The sequence below is a fragment of the Protobothrops mucrosquamatus genome, unplaced genomic scaffold (assembly GCF_001527695.2).
Source record: "Protobothrops mucrosquamatus isolate PMUCROS unplaced genomic scaffold, P.Mucros_1.0 scaffold1951, whole genome shotgun sequence".
Classification (NCBI taxonomy): Eukaryota; Metazoa; Chordata; class Lepidosauria; order Squamata; family Viperidae; genus Protobothrops; species Protobothrops mucrosquamatus.
Window position 1 is genome coordinate 158087 of NW_015388070.1, and position 15193 is coordinate 173279.

Below are 15193 nucleotides of genomic sequence, written 5' to 3' on the forward strand. Positions count from 1 at the left end.
AGTGTGGCCTACTGGGTGGGCGTGGCCAGCTCTATATCATTCGCATCAAGGGTGCCTGTGGGGGCCTGGGCAGGAGTGGGACAGATCTGAGGGTCTCTGGCAGAAAGAGGTGGGACCAGGGCAGAGCCCATCAAGCCAGATATGTGAAGTAGGTGAGGGCCATTTGCTGGCCACTTCCAGGCGATGGTACATTTCTTCATTCCTTATAAAGGGTGACACCTCCCCAGCATGCACCCAGGGGCTGGTTCCTCACTGTTTCCAGACAGCCTTGTGGTGCTAAGACTGAATGCATTTTAGCATAGATGGCCACCACAAAATTGTACATTGGCTCCCGGCCGGCCTGGGCCAGGGCCAAGCCAGCGGGGGCCGTTCCCTCACTGTTTCCAGGATGGCTTCGCGGGCCACATGAAACCATTTCGCGGGCTGCATCCGGCTCCCGGGACTTGTGTTTGACATGTCTGCACTAAATGAACTGCTATAAGTTGAGGACTACTTGTACTGAGAAATAGTGGGGGAATTGGGATGGCCATCTTCAAACCACATATTTAGAGATCAAGGACATCATGACTCTTACAACCCATTATTCATTCCTAAATCACATATAAGAGTGATTGCTCTCCTGAGGTGGTAAACAGCAAGCAGACACACAAACACACTTTGGGCTAGGAGCCTATGAACTAGAATAAAGGATTATGATACGCAGGATTGTGGGATAATAGAGATTACTAGAATGTGCTTTGAAGACCAAAGAGATGTTGCTAGGGATAGGAGAGATGGCAAGTTATTCATCCATGCAGCTACAAGGAACCCAACTCAATGTCTCCTAACAAGAAGTAAGAGATGAAAGAGGTATTAACTGTTTTGCCTATTTTAATAGTGAGATATTAGAATGGATTTTTGCCCTTGAAATTTTGGTTTCATTAAAGATTTGTAATTTTTTTTCCCAATGGCTTTGTCTATGGCAGAATTGTCAGGAAGAAGCTCTGACATTAATGGGTGAATTTTCAATTCAAGTGGCACTATTGCACTATTTACATGTGAATCCCACCAAACTCCCTCTCTTCAAATCTTTGAAATTCAAGATCTGATTCTCAAAATATCAGCATTTTTGTTTAAAGGTCATCATCTAACAGAGATTTCTTTAACCAATATCTAAGAGTGAAGATTGCTGGTCTAACAGGATAATATAATGAGAAATGCCAATTTAGATTGATACAGGGAAGATGCAGATATGAACAGTATACTATTGTACCCCAGACTCCTGCTATTTCCCGAGTCTAGCATCCATGGTCTGCAGGTTAAATCCAAAATAATCACTGTGTTTCCCTAACTCTAAAATCTGGACCTACTCTTTCAGCAAGTTTCACACAAACAGCTCTCCCATTAGCTTTATCCTCTGTATCACAACACCATCCCCCAAACCTGACACCATGCCAACTGGAGTCATCAATGCTTAGTCAGCATCTAAACATTTGCAAATTATGTGCAAACGGGACAGCCATTTCTCTTTTTCCAGCAATGTCTGGTCCATGCATTTTTGTAAAAGATTACTGCACACAGGGTATGCAGGGTGTTTTGCTTTCCTGCCATGTCCATTTCCAAACATTTTCAATTGAAAACTAAAATGGTGCTTCTGTATTGCCAGCAGGGAGAAAAAAATCTTTTTTGCAAGGTCTATTTTGCAATGTTGGCAATGCAGAGAAAGGAAAATGAGGAAGACAGGCCTCTGTGGATGTAATTTGGGGATGGAAAGAGTTAATTTGCTAAATAAAAAATGAGCATTTTATTATAATCAAACTTAGTATATAAGTGTTATTTTTCACATATATGTACATGCATAATAGTTTTTATAAACCAACTAGTACCAGGTAGTTTATTTAACTGGGATGTCCCAGGTTCAAGGGATTTAGATAGACTCTTTTCTGAGCATCATTTGGACCGCAAACAGGTTTTATCACTAGAGTTTATTAGGAAGTTATAATTTTTATTTAAATTATCATAATATAAAATAAAAATGAAAAGTAAGGAAATGGGGAGGGGAAAAGAGAAGTGCAGGATAAAGGGAAAAAAGAAAGAGAAGCAAATACTTTCAAGTTTTTTCAGCGCAGTAGAATAAAAAATAAAGTTGCAGCATTCCCCCAGTCACATGATCAAAATTTTGGTGCTTGACAACTGGCGTTTATGACAGTTGTACTGTTCTGGGATCATCTTCGAGACCGCCTCCTGCCGCAGAGTACCTCCCATCGACCGGTACGCTCCCATAGAGTGGGTCTCCTCAGGGTGCCGTCAGCCAGACAGTGCCGGCTGGCGACCCCAAGGGGGAGGGCCTTCTCTGTGGGAGCTCCCACCCTCTGGAATGAACTGCCCCCAGAGATCAGGGTTATCCCTGATCTCCCTTCCTTTCNTTGCAGGACTGGCCTAGGGTAATTTTTAGGGGGGTTTTAATTATATTTTAAAATTTGACAAATATTTAAATATTCCTTTTAATTAATTTTAAATTTGTATTGTTTTGTATGTATTTTAAATAGATTGTCAGCCGCCCTGAGTCCTACGGGAGAAGGGCGGGATATAAATCCAAAAATAAATAAAAAATAAATAAATAAAAATGTGATTGCTATTTGTAACCTTCCTAGTTGGGCTTCTGAAAAGCAAAGTCAATGAGGGAAGCCAAGATTCACTTAACAGTATGATTTATTTAACAACTGCAATGATTTGCTTAACAACGGTGGCAAAAAGGTCGTAAAAAAGGCAGCTCACTTAACCACTGTCTTGGTTAGCAATGGAAACTTTGGGCTCAATTATGGTTGTAAGTTGAGGATTATTACTTGTATTATGGCCTTACAGTATTGCCTTGGGAAATCAAGTTTGTGCTGTTTGTCACTTATGACAAAGGTTCTATAGCTCATAAGTAAACAACCCCTCACCAAGGCTATAAACTAAACAAACTGTTTAGATAGGCAACCTATATCACCTACGACCTAAAAGTCATATTTGTGCCAAAGAGTATTGATTATCTGATTACTTAGTGTTAACTTCGTTACATAAGCTAAATTAAAACCAGCTAGGTAAAATTCATCTGCCTGAGAAAAATCTGTTATAGCCCCTGTCCTTTGGAATACCTTACTATTTGGAATGAGGTTGGCCCCAATTCAGTAGTCCCCTGAAAGCCTCTAAAACCTGGCTATTTTCCAAGAATGGCATCAGAATTAGTTGAGCCTGCGAGACTTTCTTAACTTACTGCTGGTGGACTTGACCTGTGGTATTCTTTTATGCCTTTTTACTAGGTTATTTTGTTACTTTACTTTGTTATTTGTATCTGGGTATTTAAAGTGGTGTTAGTTACCCAGAGTCACTATTGTAAGAGGAGTGGCCCTACAAATGAAATAAAATCAATCAATTATTCAGTCAGTCAGTCAATCAATCAAATTCTTGGTCTTTCCCATCCCGTTCATTTCTCCTCTAGCTAAATGTCTTGGGTGCCTCTGGTATCACTCTGAGGTCTTGCAATGGTCTTGGATCCCTGCCAACTTTTAGGATTAATAGCAGGTACCTTCTATAGTACAACACAAGCTGTTGCTTACTTTTTCTACTACTGCTTCACAGCCAAAATGGCCTGATTGAGGACTCTAACCACACTGGCTAGAACAGGGGTGTCAAACTGCTGGCCCATGGGCTGGATGCCTCATGCCAAAACCGCACCCACCCCATTGCCGGCAATGGAAAAAAAGTTGCAATACGTCGCGACACGTCATGTTGCGAGTTTGACACCCCTGGGCTACAATTTCTGGCAGTTGATAGTTCCAGCATATCTGGGAGGAATCCGAATGGAGCAGGCTGACATCTTAAGAAGCCTGTTGTTAATCTCAATTTCTCTTCTGCCTATTATTACCATTCTTATCACTCCCAAGAACTAAAAAATCAGTGAGAAAAAGGAAAAACGAGAAACCTGAATATAAATTATATTGATTGCTTATTTAGTATCCTATGACTATCACTTGAATGTTGTATCTTATGATTTATGATGATTGTATTTTATGATTATGATCATGATTTATCACTTGTTGCTTGTATGTATACTGAGAGCTGATACACCGGAGACAAATTCCTTGTGTGTCCAATCACACTTGGCCAATAAAGAATTCTATATGGGCCACTGGGGGGGGGGGGAAGCAATATTATAAATGCAACAATCGAACTGCATAGCCTACTTTGAATATAGTACTTCTATTTTCTTGGCAAAGAAATTGGCCCGGGAGGTAGACAGTAAAGACAGATTTCTCTCTGTATGTAAGTCTAGAGCCTCCATCTCATTCTCATTAATGTTATTGCTTCACTTTAAATCTGGAAGTCATCCCAGAATTAGAACAGCAAACAGATTAAATCAGGACTCACCTTGATCGGTGAGCAAATGACATTAAAATAACCATCCAACTCTACCATCCCACAGATACACAGAGGTATGGTGTAGCTGCTTTACCTTCCATCTTACTCTAATCTTTTAGTTTCTTTCCACGCTCCGGGTCAGAATGAGTCTTTTCAGCAAGGAAGTGGTAAGTTACACGAAGCATATTTTGGCTAATAGGTATTCCTAAGCTAGAGTTCATAGATAGGAACAAAGGCATCTACCGATGAAAGAAATATAGTTGCAACCAAGCCAACAGATTGTACCCATCAGGAAGATTTATAGTACACTTTATGGAAATGAAGATCTGCAATCCAGACCATAAGGCGACACATGCGTATTATGGGCATTTCCGTACAAGAATACTGTGCCAACTCAGAAACTGTTCTAGACAACTGAGATCACACAGAGTTAGCTGTTTCTGGGAGTTTAGCAGATTTATTTCTGACTTCAAATCATTACAGAACTGGACCTTTAAAAAAAAAAAAGGTTGCCACTCCATGTGGCATATGGGCAGTTATTTGCCTCATTTGCAGGAATCACTGCCTCACCACACCTTGTGTCTTGTTCGTGCCATGCTTTTCCATTTTTTTTGTTACCTGTCATAGAAATTCCTGAAACTTTTTTTGCAAATAGCCTATAATACAAAACATTAAGGAAATGGATGGGTGTTCTGTATGTATAAAAACTGACTTATGTATTTATAGAATTTATCTGCCACTCATCTTGTATCCATCTTGTATCTGGGCAGCTTACAATATTGAAAACTTTAACATTGAAAACCTTAACATCATCCATTGTAAAAAAAACAGCAGATCAAAATAGGTTTTGCTCTGCTATGGATTGGAGATGAAAGAATATTGGTTACTGCAAAGTCTATAGCATGCGAGTTAGAGCAGCAATTTTTGCTCTTTCTTGGCATTTTGAGTAAAATTGAAAGGATCCTTTGAAAGGATGGGGAAGCAGAAGTGATAGTAAGAGAAAACTGCTTAAAAATTTAATCTTGCAAAATTGCTAGTCTATCAACAAAGAACAAAGCATCCATCTACAGAATGTGGTGATACAGGAGAGGAATTAGTATAACATGAATAGACCATAAATTCTACTGTATCCACAACTGCCCTCATTGTAGGACAATGAGTGCAGGGGGGGAAAAGCGTCCCAATAAATTAAGAAAACAAATCAAACAGGCTTATATGCAAAACCATTTTTTTCCCACCCTGGCAGCCTCTGGATGAGCTAGGCTTGCACGATAGTGGCCAAGAATTTGGAGTTGCAGGCTCAGCATATAACAGAAAAAGCCAACTTGGAAATGGCTACATTAATCCATCTGTACAAGTCAGTATTTTGAGGAGCAGCGTAAAAAGAAGTTTCCCTCCAAGACCTTTTTCGAAAGAATCCAGAACATCATCATCTGCAAGCGGGTACAGGTCCCAAGCTGGCCTCCCATCCTTTTGCACAGCCAACCCAAGTTTCCATCACACAAATACTGCAGAGAGAAGAGCAGGCAAAAGACACTGCTGCATTGCTAAACTGACAGGGCTGACTCTGAAGCAAATCTCAAATCAGGGGTGGCGTTGTGACCGATATAACTTTTAAAAAAAGCTTCCCCCTCTTGGAAAGCTCAAGGCAACTCCTGCTTATTCCCGGTTAGGCCTTCCAGGAGTGTTACTTGCTAATCGGGCAGCCACTCAGTCAGCTTCCAGCTACACAGACTAAGAGTCACGGATAGTAATCCCGGTTAAGAGATCATCCCTACGCCTACATAAAACACCGCGAGCGCACCTTTCATGGAAGGACTGACTGAGCTGCATTACTCAGTTCCTCGACTCTTAGAGCCTTAATTTGGGCCGGAAGGCGCGCCCGCAATCCCGGGCACCCGGCTATGAGGCAGTCGGGTGACGATCTGCGTGGCGACCAACTCTGGCCAGCTGCCCACATGGGGGCTACCAAGATTATTCTGCGGCTAACCAGTCCTGGGGTAAAGCGGAAGCCTCCGCTCAATCAGGGCAGGGCACTTGGCCCAGCCGATACCTCGAGGCCCTGTAGCAAAAAAAAAAAAAAAGAGCGGAGCGGAGCAAGCGCTAGAATCTGCAACTGCCCTCCCACCGACCCCCGCATGAAACCAAGCCTTAATCGGATTGTGTAGAACGGCCGCTCGCTGGACTCTACTTACGCCGGCTTCCGCAAGGCCACAATTCTGCTCCTCGGAACCCCTCCCTACGCCCTGCACATCGCCTCCGAATTTAAGCGCAGCAGCTGCCCTTCCAAGTTCCGGGCTAACGAAGGTGGGGTTTAGCTGGCTGAGAATGTGCGGGCGGGCCCACTGGGGCTTGGGCGGGGGCGGGGAATTTAAAGGCGCCGCCGCCGTGGCCGGCTGCGATAGTTCACGCGGAGTGCAAGGTCTCTTCTCTGCTGCAAAATTGGTACCGGACAGTACCAGACGCCCCGACTGCCCCTTTCGCTGTACAACCCCGTAAATCGGCACCTACTGATTGATCTTGGGGCCACGTTCATCCTAGGTCAGGGGTAGGCAACCTCGGCTCTTTTATGACTCATGGACTTCAACTCCCAGAATTCCCGAGGCAACCTCGGCTCTTTTATGACTCATGGACTTCAACTCCCAGAATTCCCGAGGCAACCTCGGCTCTTTTATGACTCATGGACTTCAACTCCCAGAATTCCCGAGTCAACTATGCTGACTCGGGAATTCTGGGAGTTGAAGTCCATGAGTCATAAAAGAGCCGAGGTTGCCTACCCCTGTCCTAGGTGATAGAAGGGGATGATTAAACGTGCTGAAAATTTGCCCTCAGAGTTTCCTCATTTCTGCCCAAATCACCAGCGCTTCTCTTTTGAGAGGGAGAGGGATCACCTTTTGGTCTCCAAGAGTTGGAGTCCTTAACATTTGCGCTATGTGCTTAGAGCTCAAAGCATTGTTACAGACCCCACATGCCCCACTTTACGGTCTGTTTCGGTTGCTCTCCTCTGGGAGGAGGTTTCCAAATATTCCTAGCAGGACTACCGGATTCTGTAATAGCTTTGTTCCCTATGCCATCCGTCTGGTAAATTCACAAGGTTCGTTTTTCTCACCATGCACCCATATACATAAGCCGAACTAGACTGTTGTTTCTCTGTGTCATATATGTGGGTATGTGCATAATTATGTATGTATGTATGTATGTATGTATGTATGTATGTCATATTTATGTAGTGTTCTATTCTATTCTATTCTATTGTAGTCTATTCTAGTCTACCAAAATCCATACATAGATGGACAGTGAGCAAGGTTTGGATTTCATTCTCCTGCCCAAGTTTTTTTTTTTTTTTTTACATTAGGAGGGTGTCTTTGTTTTTCTGAAGTATGGCAAGCCTACTTTAGCATTTGCATTATGCCTGGCGTACAGGTGTGTTTTCTGCTTCAGAATAGTGAGAAATCATCTTGCTGATCATCAACAATAGTGGTGTGGAGAGCTTCAGTCACAAAGGTAAGGGGTTGGTTTGCAGATTGCCAACTCTGATTCAGGACAAGAGGGTGGAACTGCATCCAGTCCAACATATTTCTTACAGGCAGGTGTACCAACTTCATTCAAAGGAGGACAAATAGCCAGCCAACTCCCTTTTAGCCAAAATGCTTCATTGTTTGCTTGAACAGATGTTCCGGGCCTTTAGAAAGGAAGCATTTTCGTTTGGGTGTGTCTATGATGTGATATGAATACTGTTCAAAAGTCATTGATTCATGCAATGCTTAAATACTTTGCACAAAAGCAACTTTGGAACGGAAAAAAATGGCTATATCTTTTTTAATTAGAATTTTTTTGAAACAGTAAAAGTATTCAAAACAAAAAGAAATCAAAAATAATAAAAAAAGGGGACAAATGAGGAGAAAAAGAAAACAATTACGTCTTCCACCTTTCTATCAAATAGCTACCATCTTATTTTTCTCCCTTTACCCCCTTCTCTTTTTAAATGCCCAAATCCAAAACCCACCTTTTAATCTTTTTTTTCTTTCAACAAAATGTCTATGTAAAGATTCCAGTCTTTCCAAAAAGTATTTGTCATGTTTTCTTTGACCAAACTGATCAGCTTCATCATTTCTGCAACTTCGTTTTATACTCGTCTTCCAGTGTGGCTCAAGGATACGTATATCATTATCCTTTGATATAGGACACTGCTCCAGATATACAAAGTAAATGATCCAATGTGGCCCAAGGGAGAGTCTCAAGTTTTCTATTCTTTTCTACCTATTTTGGCTCTTATTGGAATGCAAAATTTTAGTTGTGTTCCTTGTTCCTGCTTATTAACATAAGCAAATGCAACACTTGACTGATTTTGTCTGGACTGAAACTAAGCAGGGATAATAAGCAAATACAAGTATTTGCATGGGAGATAATGAATGCTAGGGCTATGCCATAGATTGGGTGGTTAAAAAGAAACCTAGAAGAATGTAGAAGTGTACTAAGGCCAAGATATGTCCATAAAGTCACCAGATTAGCTTGGTTCAAAGAAGACTTTACCTTTTATCTTGTCTTTGGGATGACTACACTAGTCTCCTTGCTTTTCTATTGTTCCCACCTCAGGAGAATTTGCAAATTATGTGTTATTGCTATTGCATGTACCAAATGTCTGTATGTGTATCTTCAGTGAATTGAAAAAAATTTAAAGGAAGTCTGCTTTATCAGTCATGGAAAGCTAGTGCTTGCAGAGGTGACTTGTCTGTGGACATTTTACATATCCAAGGGTGATGAGAAGACCTGCTTAGTTACACGATTAGGAAAATAAACCCCAAGGAATGTAGCTGAGTGAGATTGGCTTGGAAACTCTACCTCCCTGTTTGTTTAAACTCACCTAAAGCTTAAGCCCTTAAAATATATTGAGTACATAAATTGCAAAAATAGCAAATCAGACATGGCAGTCATTTATTTTCAGAACTATGTGCTTCAAAATCCAACTGCTTTTAATCAAGCTAAAACCGCTGATAGTATCGCAAAACTCCACCCATACACATGTGATATGGAGATTATAGAAACACCATGAAAGTACATGCATTAGTCTTGTTCATGATTTAATTATGGATGAGTTGACAGACTTGGCATGTATCCATGAGACCTGGCTGGCTGAAGGGAGGTGGTTGCAGATCTGCCCAACTGGATTTCATGTTCTGCATTAGTCCTTAATTCTGGATCAAACAAATCATTACTTCATATGTGAATATGCTGTATGAATATATTGTTTCTTAACAGAGTAACTGTTGGAAGGCACCTTGAAGGTCTTCTAGTCCAACCCCCTGCTCAAGCAGGAAACCCTATATCATTTCAGACAAATGGTTGTCCAATCTCTTCTTAAAAACCTCCATTGTTGGAGCCAACATACTTTTAACAGCAACAGTGCGTATCTAAAAATATGACTTCCTTTGAAAATAAAGTTCACTGGCAATGCTAGGCTTATACACAAGTATACTGAGGACAAGTCAATGCGAATGACCAAAGGATTCCGAAACATCACAATTCCATTGTTTCATGTGAAATTGGAGAAAAGGCTTTGTAGCCACACAATCTGGCATTTAGATCTTTGGACCCTTAATAAAGAGAATAATCTTGTGTGAATGGAAAGTTGTTAGACCAGTGATGGCGAACCTTTTAGAGACCGAGTGTCCAAACTGCAACCCAAAACCCACTTATGCATCGTCAGGTGCCGGGTAGGTGTGGCCCATTGGGTGGGTGTGGTCCATTGGGTGGGCGTGGCCCATTGGGTGGGCATGGCTGTGGTGGTAACAGCAGACTGGGTGGGACTAAAAAGTTCAATCAATCAATTCCAACTTTGCAAGATTTTTTTTTCCCGCAAGAAGTTGAAATTGACTGATTGAACTTTTTTTTGCACTCGGCAGCGGAGGCCTAAAACGAAAAGGTTTTATAAAACCCAGCTGAAGACCTAGAACTGGGGTGATGGCATGCATGCCCAAAGAGAGGGCTCTGAGTGCCGCCTCTGGCACCCGTGCCATAGGTTCGCCACCACTGAGTTAGACTCTTTGATACCTCATGAATCTATTATCTACTTTTGAAAATCTTTATATCCTAATGTATGAAGATGAAGTGATATTTGTCAATGTGATCTAGATTTAATAGACTTAAGGATATGTGAAACATCAATTCTATATTGACATTACATAGCTAGTATATAAATCTTTTTCTTTAACTAGTTTTTCCCATTTTTTTTCTTTTTAAGTTTATTTTAGTCACCACCAAAATATGAAGTTATTTTCTCATGGTTTAACAATTACCGCCTTTTTTTTAATGCTAGCATTGTAGCTGCATCTCTCACAGTTTTTGTTTCTTTTAAGTGTCTGGTACAGATTTGAGAATGTCTTTTTGCTGGGGGGGGAGCAGAGTGGACAATATTTGGTGTTCATTAGGACAGTGAGATAATATAATGATATAATGAATTGTGATAATATAATGATAATATAATGATAATATGATATAATGAGTTGTGACTCATTAACATTCCGTAATTAATCATTATTAACAATTATTCAGCTGTTAGGTTGACGGTGGTTCGAATCGCAGAGTCTTGGGACGCTATTAATGCGGCTAGAGTGGATTTAAACTCAGCAAAGTAAAACTTGTGCGCATGAGATTCGCCTCTTCGCATTTTGCGGTTTCCCGGACGCTCAGCGGGTCCAAGGAGAAGACGGCGGGGCCATCCATCCAAGCGCAGCCCCGAATGGGAGGCAATTCCCGGCGCCTTTAAGAGTCTCCTCTGCGAGGGAGGAACCCAGTGGCCTTCTCGGGAATCTCGGCCCCGCTTTGAGTCAGGCTTCAGCTATGTTGACTGCGGCAGTCCGGCGGGCTGCTGCCACACCCAGAGAAAACGGGGCGGGCAAAGCTGGAGTTCCGGGGACCAGATTTGTGCTTTTGTTTCTTCTAATAACGTCGGCACTGCGATAGGGCCTGGTTTCTGTCACCTTTTCAGGACTTTGAAGCGCTTCAGGGGGAGCGAAATCTTAAAAATTTCAGGCTCTTCTTCCAGCTCTTCTCTTGGAAGTTGCCCGCCACGTTATTATCGCCTCAGACGGCGATTGAAGAACTAAGCCTCCTTTGAGCCACTCAACAAGCTCTGATTCGGCCAATAAAGAACAAACGGGCTCGAAACCTCCGCCGTAGAACACTAACCCACATCAGCTTGTAACTCTCGGGCTCCCTCTGTCTGCAAGAACGGGTCTCTGGGTACCCACAATTGGATCATGAACTTAAGATACACTGAACACGCCTGCAAAGGGCAGATTTCATGTAGTTGGGATGTAGTCTAAATTGGGACCTTGAAAACACATATCAGAACTCCATGCCAGCATAAGCATCTACAAGAGGCATGCAGGCAAACGAATTGTATTATGACACGTTTGTATTTAGTATTGCTCAACTTTCTGAATAATCTCCAAAAACGTCTGCTAAAAATATAAGCTCAGTGGCTATGTCCCATTTAAATTAGGGGTATTATGTCTGGGCTAAAAAAATCCAGATGACCACTAGATGGCAGCAAAGAGGGGGAGAAAGCTTAAAATATTGGCAGCATTAATGGTTGTCCTGAGTTTAGCAGTCCAGATATGGTACCTCATCCCCTTATGGCTAGTCATACATAGGTAGCAAGCTCACCACCATGAATACAGGGCAACAGCTGATCTCCTCTGCTCTCTCTATATCTGTTATTTAAAATATGCTGCTTGTCTCTTGGGGAGAGCAGAGCCATTAACCCATCTTGCTGACAACACTAAGCTAATTCTGGTTGATTTCAAAAAACGCTAAGCAGCATTGGATCAGGTTAATACTTACATGGGAGTCTAGTAAAGAATTCCAGGTCCATGTTTTCCCCAGAAATGAAGTTTGATTTGGGATCTTTTTCTTCCCTTGAGTCATCAACTAGTAGCTAGTGGAAGCCTAATGTTCCATGTATGTGTTTTAAAGACATCTAAATTGGTGTCTATCATCATATTCAACAGAGAATTTATTCAATTCTCCAGAATCCCTAGAACTGAAAATCTCATTGTTAAAAAGAGTTCTTAAAGTTATAATGGGAATATATAGCCTGTAATTCTCTATTAGCTTACTCCTGACCCAGGCTGATTAGTTTTAAACTTTTATTTTTTACAGTGATTTATCTGCAAGTGAGTCTAACTGAATTGATTACTCAGTAGAAAATCAGTAGATGTATAGGACTGTATTATGTTAATGGAGGCAATTGGCAGGGTTAGAATTTAGAGGAAGGCTGCAAAATGCTGGACTTCAGCATGATGACCATTCTGGGCTATATAATCTACTCAATGGTTAAGATAAATAAATAAAGGCAAATAATACAACTGAATTGCATGCCATGAATATATGCAGAGCTTGAAGAGTCTAACCAATGCATTTATTTATTTATACTCACAAGAGCATAAGGATTGTGAAGAGGTGAGAATGCCTCAAATGCTATAATGGCTAGATCAGTGGTTCTCAACCTTTTTAATGCCGCGACCCCAACCGGTCGTAAGTCAAGGACTAACCCGGTCGTAAGTCGAGGACTAAACCGGCCGTAAGTCGAGGACTACCCAACCGGTCATAAGTCGAGGACTTTCCCTGCCCGGGAGCGCCGCGCATGCGTGGTTCTGCCCCCTGCGCCGGCCGAGGCGTAGCTGGCAAGTGGCAGAGACGGAGCAGGCCAACTACCAGCTGGCCCAGCCCAAGGGAGGTAAGGCACCCGCCGGAAAAGGGGGAAAAAATGGCGGACAAAAAAAAATGGACAAAAAAATGGCGGACAGCCTTGCTTGGCGACCCCCGTGAAATGGTCGATCGACCCCAAATGGGGTCCCGACCCACAGGTTGAGAACCATTGGGCTAGATTATCACTTGCTCCAACTTTGGTTCTCATCAGGGCTTCAGCAACAAAAGATGGAGGCAGCTCTCCTTGATGGCCTCTCTTGCAAGTCAGAATACATGAAGATAAAATCTTGGGACTTCGGGATAAAAAGGGGAGCAATTCTTCAGTGCCTGTCTTGTTGCAAAGAATGGAATTAAAAAACCCTTTCTTTGCATCTGAGTTTATATGGGAAAATTGGAATAAGTTTTCTCTAGCCATAAACCTGTGTTATTTTTGCTCCTTAATCTTGCTTTGTGTTTATCTTAGAATAGAGCTGCATGCAATCTCCCACCTGTCCAGTGCAGCTGTCTTTTCATCCCGAGAACCTCTTTTTCGATGTTTTTGCTTCCAGTAAAGATGAGTTCATTTCACTGCCATCTCATTCAGATCCAGTTGGCAGCATGATTAGGCAGCAAGAGACAGCAGTGGTAAAGCATCAAAGGAGTGTTGTGTTCATATAGTAGCTGGCAGAGGTCCAGAGCCTTTTAGCCCATAAAAAACTTGGCTCCCTTATCCATACTTTCAAGTCAAGAGGCTATTTTGCCTGTATTGGTTTTGTCCCAAGCTGGGTTTACATAGTTGTCAAGTAATAAGAGATCTACATTAGCTTTCAGCTGCTGTAGGAAGGGCAAATGTTTGGGGATATGGACTTTAGACAGATGCCTTTCTTTTCCCCAAAACATTACTATAGGCTTGATGGTGAACATTTTAGAGAAAGCAGATAGAACCTCAAAGCCATGCTTGGAAAAACATTCTGTATTTACTTTGTATTAGCAAACAGTTTTGCTTCCATGCCCATCACTCCATCACGCTATGAAAAGGAGCATTTTTGTCAAGGATTTCCCCCTTTGTTTCCTTTGTATTTGAAATTGCAGAAAAGATATATCAGGATATGTTGTCTACAGAGGCAAAATATACGATGTGGTTTAGTTTGAGTACATTTGACTACATTTCATTTATGAGAATGATACTGGCATTCTTTTTTTTTTCTCTAGGAAATGCACTGCTAGCCACTTTTTCTCTTTCCAATTGTATGAAAACGTTTGCAAAAAACATTCAAGAAATGTTTAGTATAGCACTAGAGAGCTTGATGATCTCACCTCATAGTGAGATTCTTGCTTCTTCTCAGTGTTGAATCAGTATTATAGTGGCCGTTATGGAGGGAAATGCAATTCCCAATGGTCTCCTCACATAATAGTGCTTCTCCCTCATTAAATTAAATGCCATCCAGAGTCACTTTCCAGAGTGAGATGGGCAACATATAAATAAAATAAATAATCCCCATACATCCTAACCTTGTTGTTGCCTGCTGTTTTTCAAATAGCGGTCAATCTTGTGTCTTCCCTCCGACCCACTTTTAGATAGTATATGTATATACACACACACAAACATAGTGGAAATATGATAAGTTCCTCTTTTTTTTCTCCTTTTTTACACAAATATGTACAGGGTATTTATACACATCTCTACACAGACAAAGTGCCAGTTAGAACAGAGCTCCCTGCAGGAGGGGGGACACCAATGATCTGCACCCAATCCCCACTAGCAGAAGCCAGTCTCACACTGCAGCTGTATATACACAGATGTCAGGTCTATCTCCATGTACCCAAATGGAAGCTGTGGGGCTGATGCAGATACAGCCTTGGTGACTGGGCTTTGAGGAATATGGTGCCAAGGGACCAGGACAGGAAACTCCGGCATGGAACACATACTATTTCTAGACAGCATTGAAGAAACATCCGGGAACAAAACGCTTAAAATAAAATTCCATGTGCAATTTCAGCAGCAGAGTGGCTGTTGCACAAAGTGGCTATGACAGCATCGGAAGGAGGAGAGGCGCTCATGCTCCTATACCCCTCCCTATCACCATCTAGGATAGCTCCAGAAAAAAGAAAAAAAACA

The 15193-nt window shown here is 41.8% G+C and overlaps 1 protein-coding gene across 1 annotated transcript in view; it reads right to left on the minus strand.

Annotated features, from left to right (window-relative positions):
• LOC107294458 (calpain-1 catalytic subunit) overlaps positions 1–6671 on the minus strand; it is a 51580-nt gene extending 44909 nt beyond the window's left edge. The window contains exon 1 of the mRNA XM_015823690.1: positions 6579–6671. The gene's annotated coding sequence lies outside the window, so the exon portion shown is untranslated. The remainder of the gene's footprint in view (positions 1–6578) is intronic.
• Between the last annotated feature and the right edge of the window lie 8522 nt (positions 6672–15193).